Source organism: Mustela lutreola, chromosome 14 (assembly GCF_030435805.1).
Source record: "Mustela lutreola isolate mMusLut2 chromosome 14, mMusLut2.pri, whole genome shotgun sequence".
NCBI classification, from domain to species: Eukaryota; Metazoa; Chordata; class Mammalia; order Carnivora; family Mustelidae; genus Mustela; species Mustela lutreola.
In genome coordinates this window covers 6,302,764-6,309,091 of record NC_081303.1, presented here as the reverse complement: position 1 = coordinate 6,309,091, position 6,328 = coordinate 6,302,764, and positions in this window count along the sequence as shown.

Here is a 6,328-nt window from a genome sequence, read left to right as displayed (position 1 = left end):
TCTTTTCATGTGTCTGCTAGCCATTTGTATGTCTTATTTAGAGAAGTGTCTGTTCATGTCTTAGCCCACTTATTGACATGATTATCTGATTTTTGACTGTTGAGTTTGAGGAGTTCTTTATACATCTTGGATATCAGCCCTTTGTCTGTAGTGTCATTTGCGAATATCTTCTCCCATTCCGTGGGCTAACCTCTTTGTTTTGTTGACTGTTCCCTTTGCAGTGCAGAAGTTTTTATCTTGATGAAGTCCCAAAAGTTCATTTTTGCTTTTGTTTCCTTTGCCTTTGGAGATGTGTCTTAAAAGAAGTCGCTGTGGCCAATGTCAAAGAGGTTACTGCCTGTGTTCTTCCCTAGGATTCTGATGGATTCCTCTCACATTGAGGTCTTTCATCCTTTTAGAGTTTATCTTTGTGTGTGGTGTAAGAGAATGGTCAAGTTTCATTATTTTATACATAGCTGTCCAATTTTCCCAACACCATTTATTGAAGAGACTCTCTTTTTTCCACTGGATATTTTTTGCTGCTTTGTCAAAGATTAATTGACCATAGAGTTGAGGGTCCATATCTGAGCTCTCTATTCTATTGGTCTATGTGTGTCTGTTTTTGTCCCAGTACTATGCTGTCTTGGTGATCACAGCTTTGTAATAAAGCTTGAAATCAGGCAACGTGATGCCCCCTAGCTTTGTTTGTCTTTCTCAACATTTCCTTAGTGATTTGGGGTCTTTTCTGGTTCCATACAAATTTTAGGATTGTTTGCTCCAGAACTTTAAAAATGACGCTGGTATTTTGATCAGGATGACATTGAAATTACAGATTGCTCTGGGCAGCATAGACATTTTCACAATGTTTATTTGTCTGATCAATAAACATGGAATGTTTTTCCATCTTTTTGTGTCTTCTTCAATTTCTTTCATGAGTGTTGTGTAGTTCCTCGATTATAGACACTTTACCTCTTTGGTTGTGTTAATTCCTAGGTATCTTGTAGTTTTTGGTGCTATTGTAAATGGAATTGATTCTCTAATTGATCTTTCTAGAGTTACATTTTTAGTGTATAGAAAAGCAACTGATTCTGTGCATTGATTTTGGATCCTGCCACGTTGCTGAGTGGCTGTATGAGTTCTAGAAATTTGTGGGTGGAGTCTTTTTGGTTTTCCACATAAAGTATTATGTTATCTGCAAAGAGAGAGTTTGACTTCTTCTTTGCCAATTTGAATGCCTTTTATTTCTTTTTGTTGTCTGATTGCTGTTGCTAGGACTTCAGGTGCTATGTTGAACAGCAGTGGGGAGACTGGGTATCCTAGTCATGTTCCTCATCTCAAAGAGAAGTCTGTCAGCTTTTCTCCATTGAAGATGATATTTACCATGGGTTTTTCATAGATGAATTTTGTAAAGTTGAGGAATGTTCCCTTTATCGCTATACTTTAAAGAGTTTTAATATAGCTGATGCTATATCTCATCAAATGTCTTTTCTGTGTCAGTTGAGAGGACCATGTGGTTCTTCTCTCTTCTCCTATTAATTTATTCTATCACATTCATTGATTTGTGGATGTTGAACTGCCCTTGCATCCCAGAGATAAATCCCACCTGGTCATGGTCCATAATCTTTTTTAAGATGCTGTTGTATCCTCTTAGCTAGGATCTTGTTGAGAATGTTGACATCCATATTCATCAGGTATATTGGTCTGAAATCCTTCTTTCTAATGGGGTCTTTGCCTGGTTTGGGGATCAAGGTAATGCTGATTTCATAGAAGGAATCTGGAAGTTTTCCTTCTGTTTCTATTTTTTTAAAACAGCTTCAGAAGAATAGGTATTATTTCTTCTTTGAATGTTTGGTAAAATTCCCTAGAGGATCCTTCAGGTCCTGGACTCTTGGGAGGTTTTTGATCACTGGTTCAAACTTGTTACTAGATACTGGTCTGTTCAGGTTGTCCGTTTCTTCCTGTTTCAGTCTTGGAAGTTTATAGGTTTCCAGGAATGCACCCATATCTTCTAGGTTGCTTAACTTATTGGCATATAGCAGTTGATAATAATTTCTGATTATTGTTTCTATTTCCTTGGTTTTAGTCATGATCTTTCCAATTTCATTCATCATTTTATTAATTTTGGTCCTTTCTCTTTTCTTTTGGATTAATTTGGCCAGTGGTTTATTGATCTTATCAACTCTTTCAAAGAACCAACTTCTAGTTTTGTTGATGTGTTCTACTGCATCTCTAGTTTCTAACTCATTGATCTCTGCTCTTATTTTAATTATTTCCCTTCTTGTGCATGGGGTTGGCTTAATTTGTTGTTGATCCTCCTGTTCTTTAAGGTGTAAAGAGATTTTGTGTATTTGGAATTTTTCAGTTTTTTTGAGTGAGGCTTGGATGGCTATGTATTTTCCCCTTGGGATTGCCTTTGCCATATCCCATAGTTTTTGGACTGATGTGTCTTCATTCTCATTGGTTTCCATGAATTGTTTAAGCTCTTCTTTGATTTCCTGGGTGATCCAAACATTCTTGAACAGGATGGTCTTTAGCTTCCAAGTGTTTAATTCCTTCCAATTTTTTTCCCTGTGATTGAGTTCCAGTTTCAAAGCACTGTGGTCTGAGAATATGCAGGAAACAATCTCAGTCTTTTGGTACCAGTTAAGCCCAGTATGTGACCCAGTATGTGGTCTTTTCTGACCAAAGTTCCATATGCACTCAACAAGAATGAGTATACTGTTGTTTTAGGGTGGAATGTTCTGTATATATCTATGAGGGCCATCTGGTCCAATATGCCATTCAAAATTCTTGATTTTCTGCTTAGATGATCTGTATATTGCTGAGAGTGTTGTGTTAAGATCCCCTACAATTAGTGTATTCTTATCAATATGACTTTCTTTTAAAATTAACATTTGGCTTGTGTAGTTGGCTTTTCCCATGTTGGGGGCATAAATATTTAAAATTATTAGATCTTCTTGATGGATAGACCCTTTAAGAATGATGTAGTGTCCTTCTTTATCTCTGACTTCTGTTTTTAACTTAAAATCTAATTTATCTGATGTGAGAATTGCTACCCCAGTTTTCTTTTGAAGCCTATTGGCATGAAAGATGGTTCTTTATGCCTTCACTTCCAGTCTGGAGGTATCTTTAGGTTCCATTTATGTCTCTTGTAGGCAGCATACGGATGGGTCCTGTCATTTTATCCAGTCTGCAGCCCTGTGCCGTTTTATGGGAGCATTTAGGCTGTTCATGATGGAGTGATTATTGAATGATAAGTTTTTATTACCATCATGTTGCCTGTGAAGTCCTTGTTTCTATAGATTGTCTCTGTAAATTTATGTTCTGTATCACTCTTGGGGTATTTCTTCTTTTATAGAACCCCCCTTAATATTTCTTGTAGTGCCAGCTTCATGATCACATAATCTTTTAGACTTTCCCGGTCTTGGAAGCTCTTTATCTCTCCATCCATTCTGAATGTCAGCCTTGCCAGATAAAGCATTATTAGCTGCATATTCTTCTCATTTAGTGCCCTGAATATGTCTTGTCAGCCGTTTCTGGCTTGCCAGGTTTCTGTGGGCAGGTCTGGCATTATTCTGATGGTCCTCCCTCTGTACCTAAGGAATCTCTTCCTCCAGCTGCCCTTAAGACATCTTTTCTGAATTTATAATTGATGAATTTCACAGTTACATGTCTGGTGGTCTTTCTACCCTTGATCTTGGGGTGTGTTCTCTTTGCCTCTAGGACATGAACATTTACTCCATTTCCCAGATTAGGGAAATTCTCATCTAGGATTTGTTCAACTATATCTTCTAGTCCTCTGTCTCTCTCTCCACCCCCCTCAGGGATCCCAATAATTCTGACATTGGAATGTTTCATGGTGTCATTTATTTTCCTAATTCTGTTTTCATGGATTCTAAGCTGTTTGTTCCAGGCCATCTCCTAATCCTTCTTTTCTATCAGTTTGTCTTCTAGATCACTAATTCAATCTTCTACCTCATTTACCCTAGATTAGATTGGATCTCATTGATAGCATTTTTAAGTTCTGCCAGCTTAAGTTCTGCTAGATACTTAGCTCAATTCAGGGGACAGGTTGAAACAGGGTCTCCTACTCCTCTACACTTCAACCCTTAGAGATTCTATGTTGCCACTAATGCTCTTCTCCAACCTAACCATTTCCTAGATAATTGTTACTCTGAATTCCATTTCTGACATATTGTTTATGTCCATATCCAATAGTTCTGTGGCAGAGGTCACAGTCTCTAAATTTTTCCTCTGTCGGGTGTTCTTCCTCATAGTCATTTTGGTGAGAGGTGTTTGAGGGGATATATAGCTGAATATATCAACCATGATCCAGGCAAAGTGTACCCTAGAAAATTTCAGAGCAATTGGAAGTCACCATCAAAAAGAAAGAAAAAGAAAAAATAAGAAAAAAAAAACAGCCAAAAGGCCCTCAAAGTAAGATTTATAAAGTACAAAAACAAAAATGAACAAAGAAAAAGACTGAAAAAGAAAAAGAGAAAAAAAAAAAAAACCCAGTCAAAATGAACCCCAAGAATAAGATTTATAAAATACAAAAACAAAAACAAACACACAGAAACACAAAAGAACAAGATGGGAAGGTGGTTACAAACCCTTGATATTGGTGAGGAAGGTTATTTCAGTTCTTCCTGGGTGTATCTTGTTATCTTTGTTAAAGGACTCAACTTTCCAGAGATATAGGGAAATTAAAACTGGTGTGTGTGTGTGTGTGTGTGTGTGTGTGTGTGTGTCTGTCTGTCTATATGTGTGTGTGTGTGTGTGTGTGTATAGTATTGAATATATATATACATATACATATATATATAGTATTGAATAGGGAAGAAGGGCTACCTTGAGGCTTATATCTATGTATACATTTTTTAAAAAGGCATATGTATGGAAAAGTTCTATGTATGAAAAAGTTTAAATTAAAAAGTTACTATGGAATATGTTGTATTAAACATCCAGTTGAAATGGTAAGTAGATAAAAAAATAAAAAGAAAAAGAACAAGAATCACGAGAACTAATTTAAAGAGAGAGAGAGAGAGAGAATTTGTATCTATGAAATATACAGGGTTGGGGACAATACCAGGAGTTTAATATATGGTTTTCCTTTGATGTTGGGGTTTTACAGTTTCATGGGGATCCTGTGGTTGTTGTCCTCTTGTTCTTTTGCCTTGTCTTCTGGGGAAGAGGCCTGCCATGTTGTTTTTCAGTCAGTCTTGCCTGGGCTGAGTTTCCCTGCCCCCTATCAAGGGGCTGCTCTCTGTGGAAACCGGTTTTTCAGGTTGTTCTCTGGAGGTTTTTTGTTCTTTGATGGCTTTTTGTGCATTTTCTAGGTGGGTTGGAGCAAAGTAAACTGTCCACACCCAGACCTCCACCTCAGAGGAGAGCCTCAGTCTGCTCTTCTCAGGATGGTCCAGAATACACAGACACCCTCCCCCCCCCCCCCCCCGCTAACTCTGTCGAACAGCACTACCTCCCGCAGGTTGTGCGCACCCCCAGCCACCATCTTAGTGGCCGCCGGAGGCCCTGCTTGTCTCTGTACCCCCATGCCACTAAAACCACGAGTGATACTGGTCCAGGCAGGCCTGACTCTGGTGGCTGCCATTCCCAAGACCACTGTCTGGTCCACACCCACACCAGGTACACTCAGCCCTGGCAGCGGTGGAGGCAGTGGATGGTCACAGACCCACGGACCACCGAATGGAGCCTGTGCAGGGTTCTCTCAGGCACAGACGGGGGTGTGCTCAGCCCAGGCAGTGGTGCAGGCAGTGGAGGCAGCTATCGTGGCTGCGGACCCAGGGACTGCTGACTGCAGCAGGGCTCTCTCAAGCATGGGTGGGTGCTGGCTGTGGCCGTCCTAGGACTGTGGGCTTATACCTGTGCTTGTGGCCACCCGATCCCAACAATTGCCCCTTAAGTCCCTTTGTTCTTTTTGAGTGCTCTTAACCTGTCTCCAGGTTAATGCTGGTCCCCAAGCACAGGACATTTTCATATTGGGGTATTACTTTCCAATGTGTCACTTCTGGTAGCTCCCTCCCCATTCTGTTTATCCTCTGATATCAGTCTGTGCACCCCCACTCTTCTTTCCCTCTCCACTGATGATCCTCTGCCCTTATAGAGATCCAGAAGTGTATAATCTTACATCTGATTTCTTGGATGTTCAGAGTGCTCTGCTAGATATTTAGCTCAATTCAGGGGACAGGTTGAAACAGGGTCTCCTACTCCTCTACCTTCTTGCCCCTCCTCTAGTTTTTGGCCAACCTACTACTTTTAAAAACAGAAGACACAGCTGACTTTCCTAACACACAGAGACAGAGGTACACAAGATAAGGTAGACAAAATA